This window comes from Ornithodoros turicata, chromosome 1 (assembly GCF_037126465.1).
Source record: "Ornithodoros turicata isolate Travis chromosome 1, ASM3712646v1, whole genome shotgun sequence".
Lineage (NCBI taxonomy): Eukaryota > Metazoa > Arthropoda > Arachnida > Ixodida > Argasidae > Ornithodoros > Ornithodoros turicata.
The window spans coordinates 226,003,979-226,012,751 of NC_088201.1; positions in this window are offsets into that span (position 1 = coordinate 226,003,979).

Consider the following 8,773-nt stretch of genomic DNA (forward strand, 5'->3'; position numbering starts at 1 on the left):
TGTTGATTGTCAGAGTTGGCGTGCCCTCCACAGTAGCCACGAACCGTGCTCCCCAGTTCGAGGAACACCTCTTCGCTGCATTCCTGGCAGGCACCATACTACTTCGTCGTCTCTGTGGCTTTGCCACCACACACCTTCCGCGAGAACACCGAAAGGTAGGTCGCCTGCAGTGTCCGGGTCACGATCCGGTACTGACATGCCACTGCGACGATGATGTCCCCATTCTCGAGAGTTTCAGGAAGTAAGCTGCTCCACAACACGGATATCGACGTGCCTGGACCTGGGCCATCCAGATTTTTCACCGCGCAGTGGAAAGCAAAATCTAGGAATTGCGTTGTCCTTAGGGCGCACTTGGCTGCGTCCACTTCCAGTGTATGCGTGACGGCTTCAGTCCTATAGGACGTATACTCCTTCAGTCCTATAGGACGGACGGGCCTACCAGCTTGACCATTTGCTGGGCATGCGTGTCGGCTATGGCATCAAGGAAGTACGCGACAGCAACGGCCGGAATCACAGTGAACAAAAACTACACCAACCTTCTGTTCAAAGTCGTACGCCAACTCGCTTAAGGACTCGTTGGGGAGCTATGCCCGCTTTTTTAGCTGAGCTTGACAAAGACCTCGCTGAGGCGCAGCTCGACGGCAGCTGTATGTTGTGCGAATCTTCGCCGTTCTGTAGTCGACAGCGCTGGGAGAACTGAGAGTGTCGGCCCTCGCAATCAAGTCACAAGGTGGCAAGGTAGAGCTTGTGTCTTCTTTTTGTTCGTTGCTCCATCTGCCAACGTAGACCACGCTGCAGCAAGTAGCTGCGTCAAGGACTCTGAGCGACATATTTGTTGTGCTTCCCAGCCTGTCCGCGCAGATGCGACTCTGGTGGGTCATTGTTTTCCCAAGCCCTCATCGTTGGAGACGAATAGCTAGGGTTTTCTGACAGGGACAAGTTAAGCAACATAGCGACTGCGATTCGCATCTGCTCGGCCACTCTGCGCGTGTGTTCCTCTAGCAGTGATCGAAGTTCTTCCAGGGTGACAAATTCCGGCATGACCGATTGATTATTTCATGGAACAGGAGACAGTTGCCTCTACCGTCCTGCTATAGCATAACGCAAAACGCCCGATCCCACTTCTGACAAGAAATGTTACAGAACCCAGAGGTCCAGTGCTATATCGTGAGCACTTACTATATCGAAATGTGTCGCACCGTCGTTAACTTTGCCTTCATTTTGCGACAATATTTATTGCAGCCCATGTAGCGTTGAAGAGAACTCACTCTTGAAGTGGTTAAAGATCTACTGTATCGTGCGGGATTAGCAATTTAGTCCTTGTGAGGAATTAAAGTATAGTTTCCGACTCACGGAGTGTGTGCAATAGTTAGGCAGACACCAAACAACAGGATGCTCATCGAGCAAGGTGTTGACAGATACCTGGCAGGTGACCATGAGAAGAACGATGAACAAGGCTAACATAAGGCAACCACCGCTCTTGGCACTGCTCGGTGCACAACACCTTTGTACTCTATTGCTCAATTATATGAACCATTTTAATTCCAATTATATATCCATAGCAGTAATACACTCGAATGAGGAGGAGCAAGACGAAACAGCTGCCACGGTGCCAGTGCCAGGGCTTAGAGGGTCCTCCCAACAATAATATTAAATAACATCAAGACCATTTCATAATCGCAATCTATTTAATGAGAACTGAAGATACAACCATAAAAGGAGGTAGTCACATAAAGTATAGTATCTTATCAGATATCTAGTAACTTAAGCAGATTCATCTGAAGAAAGTAAGTACTGTCTAATTAGTTTTTAAACAAACAAAAATGGTTCGAGAGTTCTTTCCTGAAGGCAACACACTTCACGGACATGTGCCAATTCCAAAATTTATGGCAGTATTTGCTGATACTACTGTCAATGGACATAAGAAATCATGGGGGACACCAGGAAGAAGGTAATGAAGTTCTTGTAAAAGCTTGCCGTATGGCGACTATGCCAGAATTTGATGTGCACATTTCAGTATTGAGCCTATTTGGGGGAGCTTGCAGCGGCAGGACAGGATCATTCTTGCCATCCAAACTACCAAAAAGGTGTCCGATCTTTGACGAATATCCAAGTGCTCCCTGCAACTCACTAATCTGATGGTCCACATACAGTATGGCGTCGTAACCCCTAATGTCAATCGACGCCTCAGATTTTCCCAGCGAGGTTCTGGAACATGATAAAAGAGCATTAAAATCGAGAGAAACCATGTTGAGCGAAGAATATTGGCACTGTGACAGTGGCTGGCACAAAGTTTTCAGAAGCAAAAAAAAAAGAACAAAGAGAACAATGCATTGCTTAGTATCTACTCACTAACTACTTATTACTGCTCACTAACTACTTATTGCTGTTGTTCATGTTGTAGGACCTATGAAAGACTAGAGTGTAATCATATATTGCAACAGTTTCACTACGATGGCAACGACAAAGGGCAGTCGAATGCTCGCGGGAGCTACTGACAGGTGGCAATAGTGATGGTTTTTAAATGATTATGATGCCGATGGCAGCTACATCCACTCCCCGTCTTGGAGACGTGGTGGAAAGATGAGTTCAGGCCCGTTGCGTGTCGCTGGTGAATGCGCACAGACCAGACGGTGTGACCATGTGACATGCTGAGGTAGGGGACCTATCTGCTTGGGTGGGTGACAGATGTTGCTCGTTAAGTCTGTCGATGAAAACGTTCACGCGACTGCTCTGAAGAGCAGTGGTGAAATACCTGAGATACCGTTGTAGGACCTGGTACAAACCGTCATAACGCGGCTAAAGCGGCTTGCGTGCGACGCCGTGGCAGATGAAAACGGGGGTGGAAACTGAAGATCAGGAGCCCAATCTTCATCTTGTCATTAACCCCATAACTCAGGTAAAATGGCATGCGGAGGCGACTGTCCAGGCGTGCAGGAGGCGGATGTAGGAAAAATGCTCCCGGATATGCCAGTGTACGGGGTGCGCTTCCATTACTCAGCAGGGGCGTCCGCAATGAAGAACTGTCCCGGAAGCCGAAATGACCTTCTACATATATATAATGACTGCTGTGCTTCAATGACTGGCTTGTGCGAAGTTTGGTGTTTCTGACCACACGCCCAAAGGGTGGCGTTGAGCTGTCGGTGAACACGTTCCAGGATACTATATTTGCCGGTAGATGATGATCGGCAGCTGTTTGTACCAGCGTGACGGCGATCGGGGAGCAACACTGGGCAAATAACCGTGATGGAAACTGAAGTCACCGGTGTACGTAGTAAGTAAAGACGTAGCGCCGCAGCGAGCGATCCATTGGTGGAGAAATTCCCATGCGACTATCGCCGCGGTGCGACGTATATTGGAATGATTTCAAGGCCACCGCCTGAAGCGGTCGATGTACATCGCTATAGAGGGTGTTTATTGGTATCACTTACATATTTTTTAAATAAAAACCTATTAGAGCAGCACAGATGTCGTTGTTGCAATTGAGTTATACGGCCAGGCGGACATCCTCTTGAAGAGAGTATGCAACTAGATGACTACCCAAACACCACAACAGCTTGGGCCAATATTGGACCAATATTGGCAATGCCGGCCCAATATCGGTCCAAAATTGGGCTAATATCGCCAGTACTGGTCCAATATTGGGCCAATATATTGTGCTGCTTGGGTAATTACCTAAAATTCATTATTTCCTTAAGTAGGGGTAAGTAGGGGCAAAAGCAAGCTAGCAGAATGAGATACTATACGCCGTTGAAAACCATACCACGACTAACAAATCCTGAAACACGCGTGCAAGTGCGTTAAAATATCCATCCCCGAATTTTTATATACAAATGGCTCGAGGGTGGGCAAACTGAGCTGTGAGGGTTATGTGCGTAATGGGCAATGAAGTCCTCGGTATGTGGTGTGGGATAGCGGTCCGGCGCGGTTATGTTGTTCAGGTTGGCAGTCACCGCACGGACGCAATCCAATTCACTTGTTGACTGTTGAATTATGCGAGATCGAGCCTATGCTCAAATTATCTGTTCGCCATGGCCAACGAATCAGGAGGAAGGCGTCGTGGGCGCGCATGGAAAGGAAGACCGGTGATAACGATATCGTGCGGGGTGGTGTGCCGCACGGGGAGTCTGGTTCCGGTGTGTACGTGAGTTCCGGATACTGATGTACTACGGGGGCCAAATGGGAAGAGGCGAGTGGCTCAAACAAATGAGACATGAACGCGAATCACAATAAACTGTCATCTCCAAACTGTCTCTTCAAGCAGCCCCAGGAAACGTGGAACACTCAAAGGAAATAATTTCCACATTGAACCCTCGTTCATGCACGTTTCGTCTCGTGAATTCATCCAATAAATGCCCTTGATTTTTCTCAAAGTAGCGCTTAAAAATGTAATGAAACTCCGCGGCGTGATTTGTAGGAGAAACAGTGGGTCTAGCTTGCTGAAGCAAACATCTCTCCTGAACCGTTTTGTGACCGGGTAAACGTTTCAGATTTATTTCGGTTCAGTTCGGGTTCAGCAGAAATAACGGTGTCTATTGCTTTTCGGTTCGGGCTCGCCTCCGGTTTCGAACCCTATGTGGAATGGAGCTGGGAGTGACCGCATTGAACTGAGGGTTGGGATCGATGAGGTCGAGGATGCGGACGGCGAGATGTGCCCTATCGTTCAAAGAAACGTCGCCGGCCGCTGCTAACACCATATGAACTTGAACGAAGAGCTGTTTAAGTAAGGAGCTATGAGCACTGTTGTTGCTGAGCAGCCTGCGTAATCGGTGAGGAGTTCGCATGATTTGCTGCCGTCGAAAGCTGGGTGGTGAACAGCTGCTGGAGGTGGCGCTGCTCTGATGCGGCAGTCCACTTGATCAACTGATGCTTGACGGTGTTGTAAGGGCGCTCGGCAGGCGGTATCCAAATTAGATCTCTGGCTTCTATGCTATCTCAGATGAAAGTACGGCGAGGATATGTCGGCACTTCGTTGCATGGCTAGAGATGTTTCAATCAGCATATTGGGCTTCCACTTGGGCGAATCATAGCTGATGGTCGGAGGCCCAAAAAGGTGGCAAGCGCAAAGCAGCGCTGACAGAATCCACCACGGGCGAGATAGGCGGACCTGCATAACGTCCGAGTGACCAGATTGTCGAACTATGGCCTATGGAAGACTTGTTTGACTGGAATGGTGGCAATTCCTTTACTACGTTCGTAGCTGTTTGCGGATGAAGTTGTGGTGGATCGCCGCTGGGGTTAGTGATAATAGGTTTCTGAAGATAGAAGGCTGGATGACCACCTTCGGGTCTCCAAATGGGAGCCATGCAACACCATTCGCGACTCCAGCGAATCCGTGGCCACCTATCGGCAATTACGAAGAGGAATCAGAGCAGGTCCGAGAGCACGTCCAGCCAGAGGAAGCAGTGCAGGTCACTCTTGCTTTTGGACAGAATGCCGAATGGCGAAAGTATTGAAGTCGGAAAGAATTCTGTTGCACTACTAGCTGGTCCTCAGAAATACCTGGAAATACCCCTACGCTTTCCTTTCAATCCCTTTCTTAATGGAAAACAACGGGACGGAAGTGTTGACCGGTCGCACGAGTTTTCTGATCAACTTATCTCAATCTCTCTCTCATCTCAATCCATCATAGTAATAATTTGTGGCTTTATATATAGCGAGGCAACCATGATCACGACGCCTGAGTGGTCGGTCGCTGGATTCAGTTTTGCCCACATGAGGGTTCTTTAACGTGCAGCGAAATCTCAGGGCACTCTTCAGCGGAGTTAGCGTCCCCAACACAAGGTGTCTCCAAGCCCCCCCCCCCCCCATATTTCCTGCCGGCAATACTGTCGCTGTCGTGCCTCTATCGCGTCGACGTCTCGCCCTGCTTCATACTCTAGGAACGACAGCGATGATGGATGTAGCAGGTTTGATTCCACTGCATTACACTCTCTTAAAACGGATCCTCGCCGCGTAGGATGCTCCTAGCCAACCGCCATCCCGTATGACATCGCTCTGGCCCCTCACTGGTTAAAAAGGCGGGCGTACGCCTTTGTGGGACAGTATGCAGTTATGTTAGTTTTCACAAAAAGGGCGTACATCACGCGCTTTTCACAAGTCAGGAATGAAACGATATTATTCTGTGCAATGTTTTGCCTTCATCGTGCAATGCGGCGTTTAATTAATTTGAACAGTGCAGAGTGGGTGTGCATCACGCATTGTCGAATGGCATCAACTGCATCGCCAAGAGTTGAACACAGTAGAGGACATAGGGCGGTCGCGGCTAATATGATACCGCACAGGACACGCGTTTTGCATTTGTTTCAACTCTCAACGTGCACCATCGCGAGCTTGCTGCAGTTTCCATTCTTGCAGGTTACACACGTCAAGGATCAATTCTACAACTTTCTGATTTGTCCCTCCGACCTATTTCCATAACGCAAATTATTATGACGGCTCATTAAGGCTTCCACTTGATGTCAAAACAATACTACGTCCAAGCACGCCATACATACCGCAAACAGGCATATGCAATGCAGCTTTTGATGGAAGAACAAACTCTCAATTTATGAAAGTTTTGGCCCACAGCTTGGGGAGCACCCTGTTATACCTACATAGCCTGCTGCACCTGCAATAATACATATGCGAACAGCAGAGGGATTCAGACGCAGTGTGCATTGAGTCAACCAACACCTCATGTGCCTTCACTAAAGTGGAGCTGCTGTGAGCGCCAAAGTTAATATTCAGCCTCATCGCCATTGTCACAAGTGTACAGTTACGCCGCTAGCAGGGTGTCGGAGCGAATCGAAAACCGGAACCGAAAAAAATAAATAAATAAAAGACGCTATTTCGGTGCGAACCGGAACGGAATCGAAACCGTATACGTTTTTTTTTTTTTTTGCTCAGGAGGGAAACCGAAAAAAATATTTAACGCTTTTCGGTCCAAGCAAAAACTTCGGCGGTTTGGACTACGAGTAGGCGAATGAAACTGTCGTCGTGTGTTCTGAAGTCATGTCATAGATACTTTACGAGGGTCAGGGTTACGGTGCAATGTATGTCGGTATACTATGACCCTTAGGCTTCCTTTGTAACGTTTTATAATTCACGCACATGACTTAGATGTACACGTGACCGGTTGTGACGCTCTACCAATGTGCGACCCAAGGGGGCTGCGAAACGGCTTCTCTATCGGTAACCTCACGCAACGTGTCCCTTGTTTGAGAGCAGCGAAGTTGAATACATGTACGTATCCGCGAGGCAAGCGCGTGCGAAGTGGCGACTCTTTTGTGGACAGTACACGAAGAAAAGAAAACGGAGCCCTCGAGCGCATTTGTGAGTGAAGGTGTTCCTCGATTTGCGTCGTACTCGTGCGGTAATGCTTGTTGGCGAGGAAGCAGCAACAGGCATTCGGATGGGACGCGATCGCAACAATCCAGCAAGAAATGACATCACAGCATCCAGCTTTACGTATGACATCACAACAAACATGTCCGTTTCTATTATGCGCTTGAAGAAAGGAGAGAGCCTATTTGAACAGACAGTCACCTACAGCAACCAGGAGCTACCAATTTCACAGCTGCCTATTAATATTAAATACCACGTATGCATATAAACGGGTTTACATTTTGCAGCATTGATTTTTTTTCTGGGAATGAATATGTCCACAAGAAGCGAAACCGGTTCAAATCGGTATGAACCGTTACTTTTTTTTTGCTCCGGAGCAGAACCGGTACCGGACCGTTTATGATAGAACCAGAACGAAAAACGTTTCGGTTCGACACCCTGACGCTAGCTTATATCATAAACGTTATCCGACTTCTACCAAGCGATTTCTTCCATCGAAGAAATTCAACTATCAATCGAAAGACCCCAAGGAGAACACCAGTCGCCAGGACTAAGGCAAGAAATACAGCTACACTCCTTCAATAAGACAAGATATACCCTGTAGGAACCCTGTGACACCTGAAATAGCGATCCCTGCAAAAGACACAGCGGTAGACGCACTAGTTTACACTGTTGCAGGCATCTCAGCATTAAGAAAACACGAACACGCTTTGGGGCATTAATACAAACCATGGAGCAAAGCGGCAATAGCCGCCGCCGCCGTCGTCGATAGCTAGTGTCTGCCGTTAGGAGAAGCCACCATGGAAGTGAAACTAGCAAACATAACAGCTTCTGTCTAAGTTGCTATCGTCACTAACATAACATATCCATTCATACTTGGTAGCGGCTGGCGCACATCTGTCAACCTTGGGATCACTATTTTGCATAATGGAGACGTCTCCACTCATTCATCTCCAGACTTCGACCGGAAGAAAATCGTCAATAGTATGTTCCTGAACAAAGACATCATCCTGGCAGCTTCTCAGCCATCTGCTCACAAGAAGCCCATAGCACCTCGGATCATCTACAACACCACAGTATCCACGGATCGAGAAATTCTACAAACACCAAGACTCGTTTCATCCATCGCGCTCACGACAACGTGCAGGTGAGCAATAACAAAGGCTCGACATCAGGCTTGACATCAGTGCATCTTCCAAATGGACGACACGCCAAGAGACGTAACCTCCCGGGAACTGTATTTTCTCCAACTCTCCACATTTTCCGCATGAGGGTACACTCTTAAAAATGAACTTCACCGCATAGCACGCTCCTAGCCTACCGTCATCTCGAATGATATCGTTATTTGCTCTGATTTGCTGAAAACGGGAGGCGTACGCCTTTTTTGTGACACTTATGCTGTTCATAAGTGTCACAAAAAAGGCGTACGCCTCCCATTTTCAACAAA